Consider the following 17560-nt stretch of genomic DNA (forward strand, 5'->3'; position numbering starts at 1 on the left):
TAATTTACAGAAACTTTCTGTTCACGAAAACAATTGTTAAAAATTACCAGAACGTGAGAAAATACTGATTAAAATTTCTGCTGACCAATAAACAAATTTTCTAGGTCTTCCTATTTTTGCTGATTTTTTGGAGTTCCAGAAGTTCGCGTTAGTTACAGATTACTACAGACTGTTCTGTTTTTTGACAGATTCTGTTTTTCCTGTGTTGTTTGCTTATTTTGATGAATCTATGGCTAGTAAAATAGTTTATAAACCATAGAGAAGTTTGAGTACAGTAGGTTTAACACAAATATAAATAAAGAATGAGTTCATTACAGTACCTTGAAGTGGTCTTTTGTTTTCTTTCGCGAACGGAGCTCACGATATTTCTGTTGAGTTTTGAGTTGTGAAGTTTTCAAGTTTTGGGTAAATTCTTTTGATGGATTATGGAACAAGGAGTGGCAAGAGCCTAAGCTTGGGGATTCCCATGGCACCCCCAAGATAATCTAAGGACACCAAAAAGTCAAAGCTTGGGGATGCCCCGGAAGGCATCCCCTCTTTCGTCTACTTCCATCGGTAATTTTACTTGGAGCTATATTTTTATTCACCACATGATATGTGTTTTGCTTGGAGCGTCTTGTATGATTTGAGTCTTTGCTTTTTACCACAATCATCCTTGCTGTACACATATTTTGAGAGAGCCATACATGAATTGGAATTTGATAGTATACTCTATGTGTTTCACTTATATGTTTTGAGCTTTATAGTTTTCCTCTGGTGCTTCACTTATATCTTTTAGAGCACGGTGGTGGTTTTGTTTTAAAGAAACTATTGATCTCTCATGCTTCACTTATATTATTTTGAGAGTCTTAATAGCATGGTAATTTTCTTAATAATAATAATATGCTTGGTATTCAAGATTTGTAAAACTTTCTTTTGAGTGCGTTGAATACTAAGAAAAGTTTGATGCTTGATAATTGTTTTGAGATATGGAGGTGATAATATCAAAGTCGTGCTAGTAGAGTAATTGTGAATTTGAGAAGTGCTTGTGTTGAAGTTGGCAAGTCCCGTAGCATGCACGTATGGTAAACGTTATGTAACAAATTTGAAACATGAGGTGTTATTTGATTGTCCTCCTTATGAGTGGCGGTCGGGGACGAGCGATGGTCTTTTCCTACCAATCTATCCCCCTAGGAGCATGCGCATAATGCTTTGGTTTTTGATGACTTGTAGATTTTTGTAATAAGTATATGAGTTCTTTATGACTAGTGTTGAGTCCATGGATTATACGCACTCTCACCTTTCCATCATTGCTATCCTCTTCGGTACCGTGCATTTCCCTTTCTCACATTGAGAGTTGGTGCAAACTTCACCGGTGCATCCAAACCCCGTGATATGATACGCTCTTTCACACATAAACCTCCTTATATCTTCCTCAAAACAGCCACCATACCTACCTATTATGGCATTTCCATAGCCATTCCGAGATATATTGCCATGCAACTTTCCACCATACCGTTCATCATGACACATTCATCATTGTCATATTGCTTAGCACGGTCATGTAGTTAACATAGTATTTGTGGCAAAGCCACCATTCATAATTCTTTCATACATGTCAGTCTTGATTCATTGCATATCCCAGTACACCGCCGGAGGCATTCATATAGAGTCATACTTTGTTCTAGTATCGAGTTGTAATCATTGAGTTGTAAAATAATAGAAGTGTGATGATCATCATTCTCTAGAGCATTGTCCCAAGTGAGGAATAAAAAATATAAAAAGAGAAAGGCCATAAAAAGAGAAGGCCCAAAAAAAGAAAAAAAAAGAAAAGAAAAAAAATGAGAGAAAAAGAGAGAAGGGACAATGTTACTATCCTTTGACACACTTGTGCTTCAAAGTAGCATCATAATCATCATGATAGAGAGTCTCTTGTTTTGTCACTTTCAATTACTAGTGGGAATTTTTCATTATAGAACTTGGCTTGTATATTCCAACGATGGGCTTCCTCAAATGCCCTAGGTCTTCGTGAGCAAGCAAGTTGGATGCACACCCACTTAGTTTCTTTTGTTGATCTTTCATACATTTATAGCTCTAGTGCATCCTTTGCATGGCAATCCCTACTCCTTGCATCAACATCAATCAATGGGCATCTCCATAGCCTATTGATTAGCCTCGTTGATGTGAGATCTTCTCCTTTTTGTCTTCTCCACATAACCCACATCATCATATTCTATTCCACCCATAGTGCTATATCCATGGCTCACGCTCATGTATTGCGTGAAGGTTTATGAGTTTGAGATTATTAAAGTATGAAACAATTGCTTGGCTTGTCATCGGGGTTGTGCATGATGAGAGCATTCTTGTGTGACGAAAATGGAGCATGACTAAACTATATGATTTTGTAGGGATAAACTTTCTTTGGCCATGTTACTTTGAGAAGACATAATTGCTTTGTTAGTATGCTTGAAGTATTATTAATTTTATGTCAATATGAACTTTTGTCTTGAATCTTTCGGATCTAAACATTCATACCACAATTGAGAATATTTACATTGAAATTATGCCAAGTAGCACTCCGCATCAAAAATTCTTTTTATCATTTACCTACTCGAGGACGAGCAGGAATTAAGCTTGGGGATGCCTGATACGTTTCCAACGTATCTATAATTTTTGATTGCTCCATGCTATATTATCTACTGTTTTGGACCATATTGGACTTTATTTTCCACTTTTATATTACTTTTGGGACTAACCTATTAACCGGAGGCCCAGCCCAGAATTGATGTTTTTTTGCCTATTTCAGTGTTTCGAAGAAACGGAATATCAAACGAAGTCCAAACGGAATGAAACCTTCGGGAACGTGATTTTCCCATCAGATATGATCCAGGAGACTTGGACCCTCCATCAAGAAAGCCAGCAGGCGGTCACGAGGGTGGAGGGTGCACCCCCTGCCTCTTGGGCCCCTCGAAGCTCCACCGACGTACTCCTTCCTCCTATATATACCTACGTACCCCCAAACGATCAGATACGGAGCCAAAAACCTAATTCCACCTCCGCAACCTTCTGTACCCACGAGATCCCATCTTGGGGCCTGTTTCGGAGATCCTCCGGAAGGGGAATCCACCATGGAGGGCTTCTACATCAACACCATAGCCCCTCCGATGAAGTGTGAGTAGTTTAACTCAGACCTTCGGGTCCATAGTTAGTAGCTAGATGGCTTCTTCTCTCTTTTTGGATCTCAATACAATGTTCTCCCCCTCTCTCGTGGAGATCTATTCGATGTAATCTTCTTTTTGCGGTGTGTTTGTTGAGACCGATGAATTGTGGGTTTATGATCAAGATTATTTACGAACAATATTTGAATCTTCTCTGAATTCTTTTATGTGTGATTGGTTATCTTTGCAAGTCTCTTCGAATTATCAGTTTGGTTTGGCCTACTAGATTGGGTTTTCTTGCAATGGGAGAAGTGCTTAGCTTTGGGTTCAATCTTGTGGTGTCCTTACCCAGTGACAGAAGGGGCAGCAAGGCACGTATTGTATTGTTGCCATCGAGGATAACAAGATGGGGTATTTATCATATTGCATGAATTTATTTCTCTACATCATGTCATCTTTCTTAAGGCGTTACTCTATTTTCATTAACTTAATACTCTAGATGCATGCTGGATAGCGGTCGATGAGTGGAGTAATAGTAGTAGATGCAGGCAGGAGTCGGTCTACTTGTCTCAGACGTGATGCCTATATACATGATCATACCTAGATATTCTCATAACTATGTTCAATTCTGTCAATTGCTCAACAGTAATTTGTTCACCCACCGTGGAAATACTTATGCTCTTGAGAGAAGCCACTAGTGAAACCTATGGCCCCCGGGTCTATTCTCATCATATCAATCTCCATCACTTTATTATTGCTTTGCTTTTTTTATTTTGCCCTTTATTTTACTTTGCATCTTTATACCAAAAATACCAAAAATATTATCTATCATCTCTATCAGATCTCACTCTCGTAAGTGACCGTGAAGGGATTGACAAACCCTAATCGCGTTGGTTGCATTGAGCTATCGTTTTGTGTAGGTACGAGGGACTCGCGCGTGGCCCCCTACTGGATTGATACCTTGGTTCTCAAAAACTGATGGAAATACTTACGCTACTTTGCTGCATCATCCTCTCCTCTTCGGGGAAATCCAATGCAGTGCTCAAGAGGTAGCACATGCTGCGCAAGCTTGCGCTGTAAGCCGTCTGCGGCAGCAGGGTGACAAGACATGTGAGAGGAGGACGTGAGGACATGTACACATACAGTTAATAAAAAAACGTTTGCGATTTAATTACCTACTATACCCCCGTCCTGGTTTATAAGTAGGATTTAAATAATAAAATATGAATGCATGTCGCCATAGATTATATCGTTGGAGTCGTATTTGAACATAGTTTCCAGCTATACAATTTTTGTAACATGCATTAACACTTTTTTGGTTAAACTTAAGGTTATACACTAGCAAGTGTTTGCCTGCAACACACACGGCTTATTCCATGAAAAACAGCTCAGATGGATCAACTATGTACCATGTATCACACACGCAACTCTAATCTGATTCGTGCTTGATGCCTACGACATCGCTCGCACAGTTCGTCTTATTTGCCAAGTATCACTGTGTCGTCCTCTCCTCGCGTCCCTTGGCAACCTCTGCTCGCCGTTAGGTGCCGCAGCATGCAGTGCTCGCCGTTAGGTGCCGCGGCGCACTCTGTCGCGTCTGTTGGTGCGCTTTGTCGCGTCTGTTGGTGCGCTCTGCTCGCGTCCGTAGGCGTGCTCGGCTTGTGGACAACTTTTCTTTGAGGCGACCGCGGAGCACTCTGCTCGCATCCCTCTACGCACGCTCTGCCAGCGGTTGGGTGTGCGAACGATCACGTCGGGGCCCCATATGCATGCGCTTGCGTCGCGCGCATTGCCACGTGATGCAGTTACGTGCGGCATGATGGAGTTACGCGCTACAAATTAGAACTGCCATCAGGTCCTACCTATATTCATGGTCGTCCGGCTTCCCCTTTAATTCCTGCGGCCATTATAACTTTAGTCTCTTCGACCTTTCGATCGTGCCCCACAACACAAGAAGCACACCCACGACGACACATAGAGAGGGGATGTCCAGCGGCGCTCCAATGGAGTTCGGCGAGCATAGAGTGGAGACCCACGCGAGGGAGATGGATCTCTTGGTGGTGTACACCATTGACCCAGCCATGGTGGATGACTACATCAACAGCGTTGAGCAGTTGCTTGCTGGAGACAAGTACAAGGTGCCCGGCATCGACCTCCAGTACACCGCCGGTCGTCCCGGAATAGATCAGAAGGTTGCCGTTGAGGGAGTTCTGTATTAGGGAGTCCTCGGACAGCCAGACTATATCCTTCGGCCGGACTGTTGGACTATGAAGATACAAGATTGAAGACTTCGTCTCGTGTCCGGATGGGACTCTCCTTGGCGTGGAAGGCAAGCTTGGCAATACGGATACGTAGATCTCCTCCCTTGTAACTGACTCTGTGTAACCCCAGCCCCCTCTAGTCTCTATATAAACCGGAGGATTTAGTCCGTAGGACAACAACAATGATACCGTAGGCTAGCTTCTAGGGTTTAGCCTCTACGATCTTGTGGTAGATCAACTCTTGTAATACTCATATCATCAAGATCAATCAATCAGGAAGTAGGGCATTACCTCCATCGAGAGGGCCCAACCTGGGTAAACATCGTGTCCCCTGCCTCCTGTTACCATCTGCCTTAGACGCACAGTTTGGGACCCCCTACCCGAGATCCGCCGGTTTTGACACCGACATTGGTGCTTTCATTGAGAGTTCCACTGTGCCGTCAACATAAGGCTTGATGGCTCCTTCGATCATCGGTAATGATGCGGTCCAGGGTGAGGTTTTCCTCCCCGGACAGATCTTTGTATTAGGCGGCTTCGCACTGCGGGCCAACTCGCTTGGCCATCTGGAGCAGATCGAGAGCTACGTCCCTGGCCACCATGTCAGGTTCGGAAACTTGAACTACACTGCCGACATCCGCGGAGACTTGATCTTCGACGGATTCGAGCCCATGCCAGGTGCGTCGCACGATCACGACGAGCATGATTTAGCTCTACCGTCGGACAGTGTTAGGGAGATCACACCTGCAACTACTCCGGCCCTCAATCCGGAGCAAATCGTGCCATCCGAGGACGGGTGGATAGACCCCGCCATGGAGGCTGCACTCTCAGTGGCGATAGAGTCGGATACTGACTTCACCCCTTACAAGAGCCGTGTTGCCGAACCACTGGATTCGTCTTCGGCCACGGACTCCGAGCCGCCTGCATCCGTGCCTATCAAATCCGATTGGGCGCCGATCATGGAGTTTACCTCCGCGGATATCTTTCAGCACTCGCCTTTCAGCGAGGTGCTAAATTCGCTAAAGTCTCTCTCCTTGTCAGGAGAACCTTGGCCGAACTATGTCCGGCTAGAATGGGATGCGGACGACGAAGAAATTTGCTGCCCACCCACCACCCACTTAGTAGCCACTGTCGACGATTTAACCGACATGCTCGACTTCGACTCCGAGGACATCGACGGTATGGACGACGATGCAGGAGACGAACAGGAACCACCACCCACAGGCCGCTAGACCGCCACCTCATCATATGATATATATATATATATATATATATATATGGTGGATACCCCCAAAGAAGGCAATGGCAACAAGACAGCGGAGGATGACCCCTCCAAGAAGCAACCCAAGCATCGACGTCAGAGGCGCCGCTCTAAGTCCCGCCATAGCAAAAGTAGTGATACCGGCACAAGAGACAATAACACTCCGGATAGTGCCGAAGACAACAACAATCCCCTCCAGCACGATTTAGAGCGGGAGGGTGAACAAGCTAGCCCTCCAGAACAGGCAGCAGATGGAGAAACGGAGGATGACAATTACATGCCTCTCTCCGAAGACGAGGTGAGCCTCGGCGACGAAGAATTTATCGTGACTGAGGATCCCATCGAGCAGGAGCGCTTAAAGCGCCAGCTTATAGTGACAGCAAATAGCCTGAAGAAAAAGCAACAACAGCTTCGAGCTGATCAAGATTTGCTAGCAGACAGATGGACCGAAGTCCTTGCGGCCGAGGAATATGAACTCGAACGCCCCTCCAAGAGTTACCCAAAGCGCAGGTAGCTACCCCGACTCGAGGAGGAAGCATTGAAACCTATATCACCAGTACGATGCGGCTGACCGGCCACCTCGTGGCTAGGACAGAGAGGCGTTTCAGCCTAAAGTTCAGCCTGCACCCCGCCGCCACTCAAACAAAAATACGCGGGACCTGCGAGACATATTGGAAAGCAGGGCAAAACATGCCAGATCGATATATGGGTCATGGGGGCGCACACCAATGCGGGACGATGACCATCATGCCGTATACAATAAAAGTAAATCCGGCCAGGCCGAATACAGCAGACAAGACTCATATGAATTGCGTCGTGATATAGCCCGGCACAGAGGCGCCGCACACCCCCTATGCTTCACTGATGAACTTATGGATCACGAATTCCCGGAGGGTTTTAAACCTGTAAATATCGAATCGTATGATGGCACAACAGATCCCGCGGTATGGATTGAGGATTTCCTCCTCCACATCCACATGGCTCGCAGTGATGATCTACATGCCATCAAGTACCTCCCACTAAAACTCAAAGGACCAGCTCGACATTGGCTGAATAGCTTGCCAGCAGACTCCGTCGGCAGTTGGGAGGATTTGGAAGATGCATTCCTTGACAACTTCCAGGGCACTTATGTGCGACCACCGGATGCTGATGACTTGAGCCATATAATTCAGCAGCCAGGGGAATCGGCCAGGCAATTCTTGACACGATTCCTAACTAAGAAAAACCAAATTGCTGACTGTCCGGATGCAGAGGCCTTAGCGGCATTCAAGCATAACATCCGTGACGAGTGGCTTGCCCGGCACCTCGGCCACGAGAAGCCGAAGTCTATGGCAGCCCTCACGATACTCATGACCCACTTTTGCGCGGGCGAGGATAGCTGGCTGGCTCGCAGCAACAACACATCAAGGAATCCAGGCACTTCAGATACTACAGATGCTAACGGCAGACCACGTCATAACAGACACAAGCGCCGCAACAACGACGATAACACCGAAGATACGTCAGTCAATGCCGGATTCAAAGGCTCTAGATCCAGTCAGCAGAAAAAGGCATTCAAAAGAAGTACTCCGGGCCCGTCCAGTGTGTATCGCATACTTGATCGCTCATGTGAAATCCACGGCACCCCCGATAAGCCAACCAATCACACCAACAGAGAATGTTGGGTGTTCAAGTAGGCCGACAAGTTGAATGCCGAAAACAAGGACAAGGGGCTGCATAGTGATGACGAGGAGGAGCCCCGGCCGCCGAACACGGGAGGACAGAAGAGGTTCCCCCCACAAGTGAAGACGGTGAACATGATATACGCAACCCACATTCCCAAGAGGGAACGGAAGCGTGCACTAAGGGACGTCTATGCGATGGAGCCTGTCGCCCCAAAGTTCAACCCATGGTCCTCTTGTCCGATCACCTTCGATTGCAGGGACCACCCCACTAGTATCCGTCATGGCGGATCCGCCACATTGGTCCTAGACCCCATCATTGACAGATTTCACCTCACTCGAGTCCTTATGGACGGCGGCAGCAGCCTGAACCTGCTTATCAGGATACAGTGCGCAAAATGGGTATAGATCCCTTGAGGATCAAACCCACCAAAACCACCTTTAAGGGCGTCATCCCAGGTGTAGAGGCCCATTGCACGGGCTCAATCGCACTGGAAGTGGTCTTTGGATCTCTGGATAACTTCCGAAGTGAGGAGTTAATCTTCGATATCGTCCCGTTCCGCAGTGGCTATCACGCACTGCTCGGGCGAACCGCATTTGCAAAATTCAATGCGGTACCGCATTACGCATACCTCAAGCTCAAGACGCCAGGACCTAGGGGGTCATAACAGTCAATGGAAACACAGAACGCTCGATCCACACGGAGGAGCACACTGCGGCCCTCGCAGCAGAAGCACAAAGCAACCTTTTAAGGCAAACCGCCAATTCGGTGATACAGCCCCCGGACACCATCAAGCGATTCCGGAGTAACCTGCAACAGGATCGCCTGGCACGTTCAGAGCTCGCCTAGCAATTCGGCCCCCATCCTAGTCCCAGTCAAGCGACGAAATTTGTGCCGCGCGTACATAATTACGCACTGAAAATACCATGGGCATAGGCGGGGGCACGATCAGGGCACATCCCGCAATGCGGCTTAACCGCCCTAGGGGCTGCACACCTTTATCATTTTTTCTCTTTCAGGACCTTACTCTATGGAAGCCCTTTCCGGCAGTATGATTGCCGGACACATTACGGGAAGGAACAACCAAGGAGGCAAGAAGCCAAGTCGTACAAGGGAACCCCCAGGTGGTCTCTAATAACAATCGACATACCCATTTTTTAATACCCATACGCAGCCTGCCCTTGGATAGGACATGTTAAATAGTCCTATTTTTTGCTTATTGCACTACTTGTATCAGTATGCTTCGACGTATTATTTAAATAACAATGCATAGCATTAGTCTGTTATTGCATTATCCATCCTTTTTTTCTTATATGTTTATTTATGACAATTTGCACCCGTACATTCTGGTACGACCAGTACGCCAGGGGCTTTCGTATACCCCATAATACGGCGTGAGAAGTCCAAACACTTTCGACAGTGCGGCACCCCGAACTTATAGCATTATATGCATCAGCTCCGAATCATGTCTTGGGTCAATAGTTGGGTTTGCCCGGCTCCCATGTTTTGGTACCTTACGTTCCGCTATATCGGCTAAGGTAGCGCTAGGAGAACTACTGCGATTGTGTCTCGGTTCTTCCGGACGAGCACCTCAGTAGAGAAAGCCGAAAACTGACTGTCATGATAAGGCGAGAGCTGGTCGCTTTTTGAGAGGTCTCAAGTCCTTAAAGACTTCTTCCGCTTCGGGCGAGGAGTCGGCCTTTCCCGACTTAGGCGTATATAGCGCCCCAAATTCGGCCTTCCGAATACTAGGGGCTTCGCCAAAATTTAAAATTGTAGACTTCTATGGCTAAGTGAGAGTGATAAAGCCTTATATTCCGATTGCCTGGTTCGTTGTGCTGAACACCTCCCTCGAAGGACCCAAAATTGGGATAAAGAATGCTCAGGTTTATCCCGAACACCTCAGTACTAGTTACATAGGGGCAGAAGCTGACGACTGGCCAACTCTCAGATTTTATAAACGGCCGCACAGAAGGTAATATTTTAAATTCAAAAAGCGTTGCATAGCGCAAATGAACTAGTTTCACATTACAGGATCACATGAGCACGTTCATTCAAAAATTACATCTTTAGCACATTCCTCCGCCACAAGGCGGGAACCCTTCAGGACACTGTCATAATACATCTCGGGGCGGCGATGCTCCTTGCCCTTCGGCGGCCCCTCCTTCACTAGCTTCACGGCGTCCAGCTTCCCCAGTGCACCTTTGCCTGGGCAAAAGCCTTGCGCGCACCCTCGACGCAGACGGACCACTTTATGACTTCAAGCCGTAGGCAGGCATCTACAAGCCGCCTCACCAGACCGAAGTAGCTGTCAGGCAGGGGATCACCAGGCCACATCCGGACTATAAGACCCTTCATGGCCTGTTCGGCCGCCTTGTGAAGCTCGACCAGTTGCTTCAGATGGTCGCTCACAGGCATTGGGTGTTCGGTCCCAGTATACTGAGACCAGAACAACTTTTTCGTCGAGCTCCCCTCCTCAGCACGGTAAAACTCCGCGGCATCCAACACACTGCGGGAAGATCCACGAACTCTCCTAGAGAGCTCCGAACTCGGATAAGTAAAAGGAAAGTTTCCTTTGCATGCTTGCTTTGCATAATGAATGCCTTACCCGCGGCTATCTTCTTAACCGCCTCAATCTTCTGGAGGGCCATGTGGACATCAGCCTTGGCATTTTGTGCCCTTTCGAGGGCCTTCGCAAGCTCGGACTCTCGCGTCTTAGAATCAAGCTCCAAGGACTCATGTTTTTTGGCGAGAGCCTAGAGCTCTTGCTGCACCTCGCCTACCCGGGCTTCTTGCTTTTCTCGCTCTATGCGCTCCTTGGCCGCTTTGTCTTTGGCCTCGGACAGCGCCTTCTTCAGGGTCGCCACTTCGGTCGTGGCCCTGGCAAATTCATGATGATCCTATTATTTTACAACCAAATTTCTTTTTATATAGACAGGGTATCGCTTACCTTTGCTCTCTTCGAGCTGCCTCTTGGTAAGGCCGAGCTCTTCCTTGGACCGCTCAAGGTCCTGCTTCAGTGCAGCGACCTCCGCAGTACGTGCGGCAGCAGCCAGCAGTGAAGCCTGCATATGCACATAGACATATTCTGATTAGACTCCTGAGTCATTATTTGATCCTCTATTCGGCCTTTCTTCTCGAATGCCAAACAGAGCATCAGGGGCTACTGTCTATGCGGTAATATTTTCCTATAATTTGATTACTTACTTGAAAGCCTGTTAGGAGGCTGGTACAAGCTTCAGTTAGTCCGCTTTTGGCGGACTAAACCTTCTCAATCACCGCACTCATGATAGTGTGGTGCTCTTCATTGATGGAAGCGCCGCGAAGCACTTCCAACAGGTTGTCCGGTGCCTCTGGATGGACAGAGGCCATCGGCATGGGCGGCTTGCCCCTCTTAATGGGGGGTCGCCTGACAGAGTCTGGAATCACTGGAGGTTCCGGCGCAGTGTTCGGCTGGAGGCCGAATCCGGAGCCCATGGGAGTCTTGCTCCCTTTGTGCCCAGGGTTCGCAATGTCGCCTCGAGGCGCCTCCAGGACTACCTCCCCTCGGCTCGGTGCCCTTTGAGACAACACCTTGACGTTGTCCGTTAGGCAAGGGGTGGAGGCGGTCGGAAGTGAATCGCTATTCATATCCGACGGGTCCAAAGAACCATCCGACGAAGATACATCGATATGGGCTCGGGACGGACTGCATAATCATGTTCGGCGTGACGAGAAGTAGTGCAAAAAAACATACCATGAATTACTATGGTATCCGAATACTTACGACTTCGCCAGGGGCTTGTCCCTGAGTAACCACTCGTCATCGCTGTAGGAGGCCGTCGTGGAGCAGTCCGAAAGGAGGGTCCTTCCCTTCTTGGACCCTTCAGCCTCCCCGGTTAGGGCGGCCTTCCTTTTCTTGTCTCCCCCGGCTGGGGAGGGGGGAGAACTTTCCTCTTCCTCCTCCTCGTTTTCATGGGAGGAGTGCACCTCGGAGTTATCAGACAATGAGTCCGATATAACCTTGTGCCGGAGGCCCTTTCGGGTCCTCGTGGCCTTCTTCTTGGCCTTCTTCACCGGCACCTCGTAAGGTGCCAGAACCAGCATCTCCGTTAGGAGAGCATCTGCAGGATCTTCAGGCAGGGGGGCTGGGCAATCGATCTGCTCCGCTGTCTCTACCCAGTCTTGTTAATGGCATGGAAGCTTAGATCCCGCACATGATTAAACTAGGGAAAATAAATATCTTGTGAGATATAAAAACTTAGCGGATTGGCATGGCGCTTTGCGCAAAGTCCGCGGTCCTCGGTAAGGGGAGGAGGTACCTCGGCGCCCTTGAACAGCACCTTCCAGACGTCCTTGTGCATCGTGTCGAAGAGCTCTCGCAGCGTCTGGTGCTTGGCCGGGTCAAACTCCCACAAATTGAATGCCCGTCGTTGACACGGGAGGATCCGGCGGAAGAGCATGACCTGGACCACGTTGACAAGCTTGATTTTCTTGATCATCATGTTTCTGATGCATTTCTAGAGTCCGGTCAGCTCCACCGGTGAACCCCAGGACAGGCCCTTCTCTTTCCAGGCGGTGAGCCGCGTGGGGATTCCGGACCAGAATTCGGGGACCGCCACCCAGTTGGTGTCACGCGGCTCGGTGATGTAGAACCACCCCGATTGCCACCCCTTTATGGTCTCCACATAGGAGTGTCTGTGTCAAAACCGGCGGATCTCGGGTAGGGGGTCCCGAACTGTGCGTCTAGGCGGATGGTAACAGGAGACAAGGGACACGATGTTTTACCCAGGTTCGGGCCCTCTTGATGGAGGTAAAACCCTACGTCCTGCTTGATTAATATTGATGATATGGGTAGTACAAGAGTAGATCTACCACGAGATCAAGGAGGCCAAACCCTAGAAGCTAGCCTATGGTATGATTGTTGTAATGGTTGTTGTCCTACAGACTAAAACCCTCCGGTTTATATAGACACCAGAGAGGGCTAGGGTTACAAAGAGTCGGCTACAATGGTAGGAGATCTACATATCCGTATCGCCAAGCTTGCCTTCCACGCCAAGGAAAGTCCCATCCGGACACGGGACGGAGTCTTCAATCTTGTATCTTCATAGTCTTGGAGTCCGGCTGACGATGATAGTCCAGCTATCCGGACACCCCCTAGTCCAGGACTCCCTCAGTAGCCCCTGAACCAGGCTTCAATGACGATAAGTCCAGCGCGTATGTAATCTTAGGCGTTGCAAGGCGGGTTCTCCCTCAAGTTCCATGTACCTGCCGAACAGTGTCCGTCTTTCTCATCAATATTGTGCTTCTTGTCTTCCACACCCAATAATGACCATCTTCCACGCGTCGCATGAATGCGAAAAGCCAGGGTATCTTTTATATTTTACCCCCTAGCTGTGCAAATAATCTGCCTATAAGAGAGGCAAGGATCCAGATCCAAATCACACCGTCTTCCTTCCGCGAGTACTCATTGAAGCGCCTCCGACCAAAAATCCATTCCATCATGGACCGTCGACGCGGCTCCTCCTCTCACGCTCCCAGCCCACGGCCAGGAGATTGGCGGAGATGTTCTGTCCCGCACAGCGAGCTGGTGATGCTCCAAGCGGAGGGATATCTCCCTCCGGCCTTCATGGTTCCGGTTCGAGCCGGACTGGCCGCCTACCAAGGTGGGAAGCAAGCGGAGGCTACCCCAAATCCCAACAAAGGGGAGCAGGTATGCTTCGTCCCCTATCTGATAAGGGGGCTCGGATTTCCTATACATCCGTTCCTCCGCGGGCTCCTGGAGTTCTACGGACTCCAGCTCCATCACCTCACGCCCGCCTCTATCCTACATATCGCGGGCTTCATAGCTCTTTGCGAGCTATTTCTGGGCATCAAGCCCCATTTTGCACTGTGGAAGAGGTTGTTCTGCCTTGTGCCCCGCTCTCACGAGGGGTCCATATATCAAGTGGGCGGCGCCGAAATATGGCGCATTGCCGGGACCGGATATCCATCCGAAACCCCTAAGAAGGCGTCCGAAGACTGGCCTTCGGAATGGTTTTACATAGAAGACGCTCTGCTGCCGGATCCTATTCGGATCGGCCTCCCGGAGTTCAGTACTGCTTCTTTGAAGAAACGCCTTAGTTGGCGCCCGCAGAGTCCCCAACTGGAGGAAGACAAGAGCTTCCATTATTTGATGGGCCGGATAAGGTTACTGGCCCATTCCGGGTTGACCATGATTGGAGTCATGGCAACATGCATTATGCGGGGGGTGCAGCCACTACAATACAGGGGCCACCCTATGTGGGATTTCAACGGAGAGGACGATGCCACCCGTCATGGCCGCAAAGGGCCGGGATCGGCCGAAGACCTGGTGAAGATCCTGTCCGGCCTGTATAAGGGGGAGAAGGAGGATTTCCTCTAGACGAGCCCGTTGAACGGGTTCCCCATGAATAATCCTCGGCGTTGGGTAAGCGAACACTTTGTGTGCCCGACCCGTGCTTTCAAAGTTTAAGTTTCTTATATTACGCTTTTGACGCAGGAGCTGCGCCGGGTTGTGGAGGGCATGCTTAGCCCAGCTCCGCAACCCGAGGATCCAGAGAGATCCCAGGATCCGGCCTCCGAAGAGGACCCGGACATAAAGGTGGAGTTAATCGACAGGGTGTTCCACCAACTCAGCATGGATAATGCTTTCGTCGCCATTACGGCTGACTACCCCGGATTGAGTCCGGCTTCGCAGGTGATTGTAACCGAAGTCCTGACACCATTATTCCTCCCTTGCTCATTTCTGACCACCGTATACAACGGTGTTTTGCAGGAGGCGCCTTTACGGCGGGAAGCCGAGCCCACGGCGGCTGACCAACAAGGGCCAGTCCGGCCCAGTAAGCGGAGGAGGAGCACGACGCGGATTGAAACGTCGCCGCAAAGGTATAGCTCACGATCCATTATTTTGGAGCCACGTTCCTAGGAAGTGTTTAAATGCTCATGACTTTTGTAGAAGAAAAAGCGCTTGCCGAACTGCGGGCGTAGAGGTTGCCAATCCAACCTCTACCAGCCAGGCTCCAGCACCTGGTCTGGAGGGGGAGGCGAGCGCAAGGCGCAGGCCGGACACTCCTCCAACGGAGGACGCCGACAGACTGTCCGCCACCAAGTCTAAGGTGGAGAGCGCCATGAAACACAGGCGCCGCCGGACAGTTTTTTGTGACGCGTGTTTCTCCCCTGAGGCGTTAAGTGCCTTTGACGTGGGGGACGCGCACCTCCATGCTGCTCAAGATGGTTTAACCAGAGCCGCGGAGCAGTATGTAAAGGACATACGGGTAAAAGAATTTAATAGTTTGTATATGCCAGTAGCCCCCGAGACTTAAAGTAGTTATATTAACTGATTTAAGGATCAATTGAAATGTAGGATCTTATGAAGAAGAATACCCAACTGTCCCAGGAGCTGCAAGAGTGCAAGGCCCAACTTGAGGCCGTACTGGCTGCCGCAGGGGGAGACACAGGGACCCCTCCTGGTAACACATTAATATACTTTTTTGTTAAAAAATTTAAGTGGTGTGCGGCGTGCGCGCAAGTCTAAAAATGACTTTGCAGGTGCTGCCGGACAGGATCCGAACAGGCAAGAACTACTGCGCCAGCTGAAGGCCAGCGAGAGAGTGCTGACAAGGGCGCAGCAGGAAAGGAACAAGCTCCAGGATGCCCGCACCCAGCTTGAAGAAGAGCTGAGAGGTGTTCAGGCCGAGCTGTCAGGCTCCGTTAAGGAGAATCAGCGGCTTCGTCGCGGCATCTATAGTAAGTGCTTGAGCGAACTCCTTTGAAAAGAAGAGTTCGGCGAGGAAGTCAATTGACAAAATATGTCTGTAGGTATACTCACAGGTCGCCCTGCGGAGGAGATGCCCGTGTCGACGGGTGATCAACTTCCCGAACTGTTGCAGCTGCTCGAACGAGTTTGGCAGGCAATGAGCAGCGTCGTCCAGGCTTTATGGCCATCCCTCTCCCTACCCGAGGGCCTTGGAGAGCTTGCGGAGAAGCTTCAGGGAGTGCGGCAGCGCTTCCGTTTATGGAAGATTTCGGCCTGCCGCCAAGGTGCCAGGGAGGCCTGGGCCATGGTGAAGACGCGGTACAAGAAGGCGGATCCCAACCACATGGCCGAGGTCGGACCGATGGGGCCCGATGGGAAGGAGATCCCTGTGAGTTTAGTATACGGCCAAGTAGAGATGGCCGCTAAAATTTTCCCAACAGGACTGTAAATTAGACAGCCTGTTAGACGGGATTGAGGAAGAATACAGTCAGTCGAGTTGACAATGTATCTTAAAATGACATGTAAAATGCCTTCTAGCCGGATTGTAGATCGTTTGTCTTTGCCGACCTTTTCGCTTCAACCTCGGAACCCTAGAGTCCGGAGTGTGTCCGAATACCTTCTTGTCGGGGCTACGCTGTGGCCACGGACACCTATGGGGCAGGAGCCCCTTTGTGGTACGGTAGGGAGGCAGAGGGCACACGCAGAGCGGATCGAGGCGACGGTACGCGAGGGGTTTTTACCCAGCTTCGGAGCTCTCCGGAGAGATAAAACTCCTACTGCTGCTTTGTGTTTATATTCTGTTTGTGCCCGAGAACTCGAGCGTATGGTGGTGGTGGATGCGTCGAATGAGCCGAACCCCTTCTACGTGCGCATGGGCCTCCCTTTTATAGGCTAAGGGGGTTACCCACAGGTGGCAGCGTAGGAAGAGGGGCAGAAAGGTAAAAACGCGGGTTGGTACAACAGTGCTCTACAGTGTCCCCTACCTAACTCTGACGGTAGGGGACAAGGGCATTTAATGCCCGTCTGGTCGCTCCAACAGTGCAAGGAGACGACCGTTAGGTGCGCCACTGATCGCCACGATGGCCTCCTTGTCAGCTCCGCTTGCCACCTCGCCCTGCATGGTCGCGCAGTGCTTCGCCACGTGCTTCTGGGATGGTCCTGGAGTGACACGTTATTGGGCGTGCTGGATCTTGGGTGCGGGGCGGCGGCCTTGCCGCGGCAAGTGCCCTGCCGCGGGTCTTCTCTTGTCGCGCCGGCAAGCTTGCCGGTCGCCGTGCCTTCTCGGGACGCGTGGGGCGTCGCGGCAAGTTATCTCTGAAGGGCCTTGGTTGGCCTTCTCGGCAAGCTCCTCTTGACGGGGTCTTTACTCTTCCCGGCAAGCTCCTCTTGCCGGGGCCTTGTCTTCTTAGTTAATACTTTGTTCTTGAATGGCAGTGATATGGAGCAGCGGAGGGCCTTGGCGGGCGTCCGGCAAGCCTCGCCGCGG

Source organism: Triticum aestivum, chromosome 7B, assembly GCF_018294505.1.
Source record: "Triticum aestivum cultivar Chinese Spring chromosome 7B, IWGSC CS RefSeq v2.1, whole genome shotgun sequence".
Lineage (NCBI taxonomy): Eukaryota > Viridiplantae > Streptophyta > Magnoliopsida > Poales > Poaceae > Triticum > Triticum aestivum.